Below are 10,832 nucleotides of genomic sequence, written 5' to 3'. Positions count from 1 at the left end.
ACAAAGATAATTTTTTATCACCATATGCATGAAACCAAGTAAATTGATATTCATCCAAATCCCATACCTAAAGTCTATTTCATTCGATTTGGATCTCCGGATTTCCCACAATAAACCTGTCCCATTCACGTTATAAAGCCAGTGATTCTGGACCCTCCTTGCCAAAAGGTTGCCTTGTACTTTCTAAGCCCATGGTTCTTTCAATTTTCTAAATTTATTCATCACTTTGCCCCCTCACCCCGCCCCAGCAGTACAATCGAGAGCATCCAACAGCCCATCCTAGGCCCCCTATATAACCCTGTTTAGTAATCTATTCAGGCCATACCTTTTGTCCCTTATGCACGTTTATAGCTAGTCCCATTTTCATCCTTAGCCCCAGGCAACCACTACTCTACTTTCTGTCTCGAGAAATTTGCCTATTCTGGACATTTTGTATAAACTGAATCATACAATATGTGATCTTATGGATCTGGCTTATTTTACTTAGCATAATGTGTTTGAGGTTCATAAATGTTTTAGGATGCTTCAGTGGTTCCTTCCTTTTCATTGCTGAGTAGTACTCCATTGCATGGATATGTAGAATTTGTTTATCCACTCACCACTTAACTGATGTTTAACTGGTTTCCACTTTTTGGCAATTATAGATAATGTTGCTCTAAGCAACCAAATATTTGTGTACATATGTTTTAATTTCTCTTGAGTAGATACTTACAGGTAGAATTGATGGATCCTATAGTCAATTTATGTTTAACCCTATAAGAAAATACCAAACATTTTTTCAAAATGGCTGTATCATTTTATATGACTGCCAGCAATGTATAAGGGGTCTAGTTTCTCTATAATCTATAATATAGTATGGCCAACACTTGTTGTTGTCTATCTTTTTTATGATAGCCATTCTAGTGGATATGAAGTGGTATCTCATTGTAGTTTTATCTATCTATCTATCTATCTATCTATCTATCTATCTATGTATCTATCTATCTATCTAGAGACAGGGTCTCCTTCTGTTGCCCAGGCTGGAGTGCAGTGGCATGATCATAGCTCACTGCAGCCTCAAACTCCTGGGCTCAAGTGGTCTTCCCACCTTGGCCTCCCGATTAGCTAGGACTACAGGCATGTGCTGCCACAACTGGCTAATTAAAAAAAAAAATTATTTTTTGTAGAGACGGGGTCTCGCTTATGTTGCCCAAGCTGGTCTTGACCTCTTGGCCTCAGGTGATCCTCCCACCTCAGCCTTTCGAAGTACCAGGACGACAGGTGTGAGCCACAGCATCCAGCCTCTCATTGTAGTTTTAATTCATATTTCCCTATATGACAAATGATGTTTGGCATCTTTTTATGTGACTATTAGCCATTGGTATCTCTTTTTTGATAAGTTATCCATTCAAATCTTTTGCCCATTTTAAAATTGGGAAGTCAGTCTTATAATTCAGCTGGGCTTCCTTGAATTGCAAATTCTTTGATTGAATTTTTAAAACAAATCCTTAAAATGTTTTTCTTAATGCAGTGATAACTTTTTTTGTATTTTTATTTTTATTTTTTGAGATGGAGTCTCGCTCTGTTGCCCAGGCTGGAGTGCAGTGGTGCGATCTCAGCTCACTGCAACCTCCATCTCCTAGGTTCAAGCGATTTTCCTGCCTCAGCCTCTGGAGTAGCTGGGACTACAGGCTCACACCACCACACCCGGCTAATTTTTGTATTTTTAGTAGAGACGGGGTTTCACCATGCTGACCAGACTGGTCTGAAACTCCTGACCTCAAGTGATCTGCCCGCCTCAGCCTCCAAAAGTGCTGGGATTACAGGCGTGAGCCGCTACGCCCGGCAGATGACTTTATTTTAATATTTTCCCTGTACCACTTCCCAAGAATCATTTTCTTGCATTAGCAGTACTTCTTTTTCCCAAATTGCAAAAAGTTATTAAAGATACAATGTCATTGAGTAAAATACTCTCTTTGAGGGCATTCTTACAGTCATTCTATTTCACTGGCAACATGTGGTTGTTTAGACCTTCCCTTATTCTTCCGTCCTCAAACAGAATAGCTTCATGCCAGTTATCCTATTTGATTTTGTTGTAGAAGCCGTGCATTCATTCTATCAGAAAATCTAGGTGAAGAACTATTAAACAGTGAGCAATACGCTACCTGATCCACTTACAAGTGGATTCTCCATCTCAATAACATGAGCCTTGAGCGGGACTTTTTAGGCATATCAATCAAAACTGAGTGACTACTATTAACCTTCTTTTCCTTGGTGCCTAATTCATTTTCAGTTAGTAAATGTCTCTGAAAGTGAGTTAACTCTTTTAAGCCAACAGAATACAAATTTAGTAGTAGTTCAAAGTGATCTTTTCATTTGATACCTCAAAATAATGCCATGCCTTTTAATATTTTGCGGTGTGAGGCAACTTCTTGGCCCCAAAGAAATGATGTGCCACAGTGGTTTAGGAATTAGAAAGAAAAGAGGTTACTGCAGTTTGGATACTCAGTCCTGATTTACTGTGTGTACATCTGCAGTGTGGCCCACAGGTTCATATTATTGTGGTTAGCATCCCAAGCGTCATCCTAATTCTAATAAAAGAGCTCTGGTTTTGACAGTATTCTGTATGTTTGCTTTGTAATGGAACAGGCTGCTGACAATTCTTTGAATTTACCTGAGGGTAAAACTCCTCACCCTACCCCACTTCTCCACTAGTCACCTCATCAGTTAACTCAGTGTAAAACTGTTGCAATCCACCATTCAGATTTTTAGCTAAATCATCACAACAGATATTTGCAAAGGTATTTTTTGATCGGCTGCCATTATGTACACCTGCAACTTACTGAAAACTCTTTGTCTATCAAACTCTCCTAAAACTCAGAGAATAAGTACTCCGTAAGTTACTAAGAGGAAATGTCCTCATTTGAAAGTGGAGTCTTGCTACAAAGTAGCAACGCTTTGGGAATACTGACAATCTAGAGCTCCAGGAACACTCCTCAGTCCCCTTAGTCCTATTACACTGATCCAGATCTTACTTAGTTTTAGTTTTTACTTTAATTTTGTTGAGAGCTCTTGTTTTAAAGTGGTATGTGTTAAGTATAAGCTGGTAACAGGGTGATTCATTTTAGTTTATTCTGCGTTATTTTATATATGAGATCTACATGTGGTTTTATATATTCTGGAAATTCCATATGGTCCCAAATTTATACAAATATTAAAAACAAGTATGGCCTGGGCAACATGACAAAACCCCATCTCTACAAAAAAATATAAAAATTAGTCGGGAGTGGTGGTGCATGCCTGTACTCCCAGCTACTCAGGAGGCTGAGGTAAGAGGATCACTTGAGCCAGGAGGTTGAGGCTACGGTGAGCTGAGATCGCGCCGCTGCATTCCAGCCTGGGTAATGGGAGTGAGACCCTGTCTCAAAAAAAAAAAAAAAATTAAATAGCCTGGAAAGAAATATATCAAAATATTAACAGTGGCTATCTCTGGGTAATTTTCTTTAAAATATATTCACCTTATATATTGTCTTATATATTCATTTTACCTTCTTATATATATGTTCTTATACATCTTTATACTTTTTTAGAATTTAAAAAAGAAGGTGTTTTTTAATGCTGCACATGTTAATCATGTCTTCTCATTTAAAATATTCCTCAAAATTACAATGATTGGTAGAATAAAAACACGAGTTAGGAATCCTATGTAGACTTTCTCTTTAGAGTACTACTTTGAGACATTCTCTCATTCAACAACCATCAATTTGCACCCACTGTGTGCCAAAGACAATGCTCCAGCCAGATACATAAAGATGAAAGGCACGATGCCTGCCTACAACAAGCTCATTTTCATGTTCTAGGATTGGATCTTAACTGAGAAATTGGCCCATAGATTACATTTCTGTTACAGTATAATAGCTTCATCATTTACAATTTCTCATTTTAAACATGACAAGCATGATAAAAAGAGATGATAGATAGATAGATAGATAATAGAGTCTTGGAGAGTGACAAATTTGAACAGAAAATAATACTTTATCAAATTGACCAACTAACTTGCTCAAATTACTTATGTGATTAGTGTGTTTTCGAAATTCACATTCTGAATGTTAGAATCACTTTGAATCAACTCTGTTGTTTTTCTTTTCTACTGTCAGATTTGTAGACTCATGGTTTTGTTTTTTGCAGTCGTTAAGGTTAGCGCCATGCCACCAAATGACATACAGGCCATTCTGAGACTGAGCGAAATATTGTTTTAACTGGCATATAACTGTTTTTATTTGGGTTTCTGTGGAATCTGAAAGTCTGCAACTCATCCAAAATAAGAGCATTCCACAAATTCCATTTCCTAACAACCATCCCTCCTTCATATACTGTTTCCATTTCTTTCAATGTAACTAAATTTTTAGCAGGACATTCCGAGAAAAGTTATGAAGGGAGGTGTTTTAAGACAAGCAAAACACAGAATTCGTCCACAAGTCCTCCTAGTGGTATTAACAGTATAGTAGTAGCAGCAGAATCAGTGGTAATAGTAGTATAGAAAATAAAAATCATAATATAGTCAAACACTTAAAACATCAACCCTTTTAAATGACTTTAGGAAATTCCAGAATTAAAAATATCAACACTTGTACATGTATTGGTTGATTTAATACAAGTAATATTCATAATTCTTTAGTAGTATGTGCTATTTCTCAAACAGTTTAAAGAAAACTCTTTTTCTATGTTCCCCAATTTTTAGCCTACAAAATCTGTTTTTCTTTCCTTTTCTGCGTGTGTGTGTGTGTGTGTGTGTGTGTGTGTGTGTGACAGAGTCTTACTCTGTTGCCCAGGCTGGAGTGCAGTGATGTGATCTCAGCTCACTGCAACATCCACCTCCCAGGTTCAAGCGATTTTCCTGCCCCAGCCTCCCGAGTAGCTGGGATTACAGGCGCACACCACCACACCCAGCTAATTTATGTATTTTTAGTAGAGACAGGGCTTCACCATGTTGGCCAGGCTGGTCTCAAACTCCTGACCTCAGGTGATCTGCCCATCTCGGCCTCCCAAAGTGCTGGGATTACAGGTGTGAGCCACCGCACCCAGCCTGTTTTTCTTTTAAGTGCAAAAATTTATCGGCACTCTAAACATTTTAAATGCAAGGAGAGGCCAGATGCAGTGGCTCACACCTATAATTCCAGCACTTTGGGAGGCCTAGGTGGGAGAATCTCTTGACCCCAGGAGTTCAAGACCAGCCTGGGCAACATGGTGAAACCCTGTCTGTACAAAAAATTCAAAAATTAGTCAGGTGTGGTGGTGCACACCTGTAGTCCTAGCTACTTGGGAGGCTAAAGCAGGAGAATCACCTGAGCCCAGGGAGGTCGAGGCTGCAGTGAGCCATGATAGTGCCACTGCATTCCCACCTGGGTGACTGAGTGAGACTCTGTCTCAATCAACACAAAGAGAAACTGAGGGACAGATTCTGCTATGGAGAGAAAGCCTTAAATAAGACCTTGGCTTGGTGTGGTGGGTCATACCTATAATTCTGGCACTTTGGGAGACCAAAGTGGGAAGATCGCTTGAGGCCAGGAGTTTGAGACCAACCTGGGCAACAAAGTGAGACCCCCTCATCTCTATAAAATAAATAAATAAAATTATCTGGGTACTGTGGTGTATGCCTGTAGCCCCAGCTACTCAGGAGGCTGAGGTAGGAGGATCTCTTGACCCCACATGTTTCAAGGCTGCAGTGAGCTATGATTACACCACTGAGCTTCAGCCTGGGCAATAGAGTGAGACCTTGTCACTTAAAAAAAATTTTTTTTAATTAAGAAAAAAGAAAACTCAGGCTATATTTCAATGTAACATTACTCCCGCGGCATCTTGTTTCCTGAGAAATTCCGCTAATGGCAGCTCCCCATACGGGAGCCAGTCTCTTCTGATGTGCTAGTTAAACTCAGGAAAATTAATGGTTATGAGGCACATACATCAAGGCGAGCATAGAACCCACAGAATATAATAGCAGAGGAGACACTGAGAACATTCTGATTGTGACTGTCCAGTTGGTTTGCTGAATGGTAATAAGTGTTTTATTCTGGTCCTCGTTTCATCTGGGAAAAAGCCTTGGCATGTTTTTTCCAATTCTGTCTTTGTGCAGGCTCATGGCAGGATGTTTTATTACGGTGATATGCTGCTGCTCACTGTCTCTTCACTGAACACAATTTATTTTTATTATTTTTGGGACAGAGTCTTGCTCTGTTGCCCAGTCTGGAGTGCAGTGGCACAATTATAGCTCACTGCAGTCTGGACCTCCTGGGCTCAAGTGGTTCTCCCATGTCAGCCTCCCAAATAGTTGGGACCACAGGTGCATACCACCACAACTAATTTTTAATTTTTTTGTAGAGATGAGGGTCTCACTATGTTGTTGAGGCTGGCCTTGAGCTCCTGAGTTCAAGTGATCCTTGACCCTCGGTCTCCCAAGTGCTGAGATTACAGGTGTGAGCCATCGCACCCAGACTTGAACACAATTTAATACAAATACTTCTGAGTACACTAAATTATGGGAAGTATGCTCTGTAAGAACTGGAGTAACTTGAATTCTTTTGCTTGAGAAAAAGAAGACTATTTTTAAGCATATAAAGGATGCTGTGATGAACAAAAGAAAATGAGCTTACACTCCCATAAAGTTAAAAAGAAAAAAAGAATGTCCTGACAGTGCTAAGTATAAAAATTAGACTCCATAGCATTTTGTAGGCTTCTCTAGAGGTGTTTTAAAAAATCAGAGAAAGTCAGGTGTGCTGCTGGTAAGTCAGGATAAAAGACGGTATATGTTCCTATGATAGATACTTAAGTGAAAAATGCCATTAAAACCAAATGTTCAATGTATCTTAACATGCCTATAAAACAAGGAGATTACGTTTCACTTGGTATGAGCTCATGGGAAATAGTGCTCTAGTGGCACATTGTACATACTGATATCAAAGTACTTGTCATATTATAACATTTCATTGGGTTATTTGTCTGAGTTCTTGGTCTCAGACTAATCTTTGCAACAGTACTACAGGTCCTCTATTCCCATAGTTAATAATAATAATGATAAATAATAATAATAAATGAGGGATTAAGTCATCATCCCGTTCCATATTTGTAACTTTTTAAAAAAACCTACACCTGCTCAGATAACAACATATTTGTGACATTTTGAATCATCCAAAGTTTAATAAATAGGCAGGAGAAGGGATGCTGTGCCATGCCTACCAAACTTTTCATATTCACTTCCAGAAATTTCAGTAGTTTCCATGTGGTATTTCGTGTTTTGACAAAATGTGGGACAAATACAAAATGACAAAAAAAACTCCACAAATTTCTTATCATTTTAAAATGAGCGGATTTTGTTCATTCTAGTGGCATTTAGGTACATTTGAAAAATAGTGCCTGTGGGACACTGTATGTGAGGTCTCCAGACAACGCTTGGTATGCATATATAAGGATTCCTAGCAAAAGTCTCAGGGATCTGGATTAACAGGTTCAAAATAACACCCGGAGCTGAGGAGACCTGGATCTGCAGTAACTCCCTGAACACATATGAACGTATCTTCTCTCTGAATCTTAATTTTCTCATCCATAAAATAAGGAGGTTGAATGGACTAGCTGCTCTTTCAGAATCCTTTGAGCTCTAAAATTTCTTTGATTATATCAAGCCCTTTATTTAGCAACCATACGCAGTGAATTTAAATGTCATAAGTGGATGTAAATGTCAATATGTGGCAATATTAATGATTTTCATGCTAGGGAAATTGATCTCATTAAAAATCTATCAATATTCCTATACATTTATGTTTAGTGAACCCATTATAAATATTAAGCATGACTATTCTTTTTTGTTGCTGTTTTGTTCTATTTTGTTTTTTTGAGATGGAGTCTGCTCTGTCGCCCAGGCTGGAGTGCAGTGGCACTATCTCGTGTCACTGCAACCTCTGCCTCCAGTGTTCAGGAGATTCTCCTGCCTCAGCCTCCCGAGTAGGTGGGATGACAGGTGTGCACCACCATGCCTAGCTAATTTTTGTATTTTTAGTAGAGATGGGGTTTCACCATGTTGGCCAGGCTTGTCTTGAACTCCTGACCTCAAGTGATCTGCCTGCTTTGGCCTCTGAAAGTGAGCCACCTTGCCTGGCCAAGCATGACTATTCCTAAACAATGTTTTATCTTTTATATTTCATTTAGGCAACGTCTTAGTCTATTTGGGCTAATATAACAAAAATACCACTGACTGGATAATTATTAACAGATTATTTTTGACAATTCTAGAGGCTGGGGAGTCCAAGATCAGGATGCCAGCAGATTTGGTGTCTGATAAGAGCTCATTCCTCATAGATGGCACCTTCTCACTGTGTCCTTACATGGCAGAAGGGGCAAACAAGCTCCCTTGGGCCTCTTTTATAAGGGGATTAATCCCATTCATGAGGATTCCACCCTCATGAACTAGTCACCTCCAAAAGGACCCACTACTTAATTCTACATATGAATTTTGAGGGGACACAAACATCAGACCATAGCAGTCAGTACATCTTAAAATTAGGTTTCAACATTTTTATCATTATATTTTATATGGAAACATTGAAGTCGGTCCAAAAGATTACACAGGAAGTCAGTGACAGAAATCATAACAGTGCTCTCATTAGGAAGTAATTTCTGCAAAGAATGCTAAAATAATCTGTTTATGCTCTCTTCATAGTAATAAATTATTGAAATAATAATTGGTGATTTTCTTCTCTAAAATTAATACTTTCATAATTACTGATTACTATTAACACAGCATTTTCCTAGTTTATGCTATTTGATTATAATTGATTAAAATATTATAATTGCTGTATCAAGGTTTGTCTATGCTTTTTAAACATTGAGGTTGAACTATATCTTAAAATATTGATTTAATATTATTATTACTTATGTAAATAGCATCTGCAAGAAAATTTTGGGAGTAAATGAGTTCCTAAAATTCTAATAAGTGCTTTCTCAGTAAATTTCAACAAATTATTATACTTTTTAATTTAAAAATATTAAGTCGCATTTAATTCTAATGTTTATAGAGCTATTTGATATGTTTACTTTCCTTCAGTAATATGATTCCAGAGTTATCATTAGCATTTGTTTTATCCTTTTGACCATGTTTTTCCTAAAGTGTGTTTATATACAAAACCAGCATGACTTTATACACAAACACACATATTTAATATCTAAATGCCATGCACAGATTTCTTCCTTTTCTTGATCATTTTGTACTCTCAGTGGATATTCAGGTAGCCACAGGAATAAATTTACTGTATCATTGTAAAACCTAATTACAGGAAAACATGTTTGTCTTAAAATACTGGGAGTCTAGAAATGAAGGGATTTCTACTCAGAAATTTGGGATAGACAGCGTTTTAAAAGCACCTGAGCACTCACTGTACCAGGAAGAAGAGTAGCTTTCAATTTGGAGCAATGGAACTACTGTCCAGAATAAACCAGTACCAGTTTAACAAGGGCTTAGTGTGTTTATATTTCACCCAGGTATAAAACATTGCATTACGAAGCTAAGAAGTCATGTCAAGCTAAGATAAGCATGACAAAGGTCCAGGGGTTTAGCTGGCCATGGCAAGGAGAAAAATAGAGCCTAAGAAATGAGAAACTTAAACCTAGAACAATTCCACAAAGCCAGGGAGTATGGCATTGAGACATCTGTCACCTCAGCCTGCCCTTCTTTTTACCTTGTCTCATTTCTGAATGAAGTAGAAAGACTGGACCACATTGTAGGCCCTATAAGGGGTCAGCCCCCTTCACAGTCACCCTGCTGTGTGGAGATAGATGTATTTATGGAAACTTGACTCTTCAAACCAGAGGAGCAAGCTTTGCATACTGATTAAGCACTTGCAGATTTAAGGCTGCTGAGCAGTCTCTTCGAGAAGCTTTCCCAGGATTGCTTGGTGGAATCAGCAGAGGAGGATTTTCTTCAAAAATATACTGAGTAGGGAATGGTTGAGATACAAACTGGAAAGCGCTGCATGAGATGATTAGGGTCAGAAGCAACTCATTAGAAACTCACAAGAGTATAAATAGGCGTTGATTGGCCACTGCACGATGAAGAGGAGCCAAACAGGATTCTAGACATAGACACAAATAAAACTTCTCAATTCTTTAGTTGAGAAACACTACTATAGTTTTAAAGACTAAAAGAAAGTTCAGAAATTAACTTCAGCTTTATATAATCACACAGGAAGCAATTAAATGAAACAAGACAACTTGCTTGTTCAGAAATTAATTTCTATGCTAATCTTGAACCCCAAATTTTTGCTTATCCTGTTTTACTTTAATCACTTTTACAAAAGTACACACACTTAACCATGTTTTCCAAATGTCACTGTTTAGCAGTTTTCACAACATATTTAGTTCTGATACAGATCTTATCATTCTTATAATCATCCTAACAAATAAAAAGGGCAATCAAACCTAAACGCAATCACACACAAATTTTGAAATGCTTCTTGGTACAGGTGCCCCAGAAAATTTTTATACATCAGTTTGGCCCAGTCCAATTAATCAGAGGACCCTGCAATAAGCCTCTGGAATCACCTCTATGGGCTGAGGGGGAATCCGACAAATTACCAAATGATGGACGGACAATTGCTGTCATGATGCCTTTTGGCCCATCAGCAATCACTAGATCATGCAGAAGTCATTTTCCAAAGTAATGGTTATTTCCCTCTACACAAAGTCTTAAAAAGGTATAAATAAAATGACTATAGCTTTAATATGGATTCAGACAGGGACCTCTAAACCATCCTTCTTCCTCTAGGTTGAAACACACGTATGACATCTGAGAAAGAACTGTTTGTCCA

The sequence above is a fragment of the Pan troglodytes genome, chromosome 15 (assembly GCF_028858775.2).
Source record: "Pan troglodytes isolate AG18354 chromosome 15, NHGRI_mPanTro3-v2.0_pri, whole genome shotgun sequence".
Lineage (NCBI taxonomy): Eukaryota > Metazoa > Chordata > Mammalia > Primates > Hominidae > Pan > Pan troglodytes.
Note: the sequence above shows the minus strand (reverse complement) of the source record.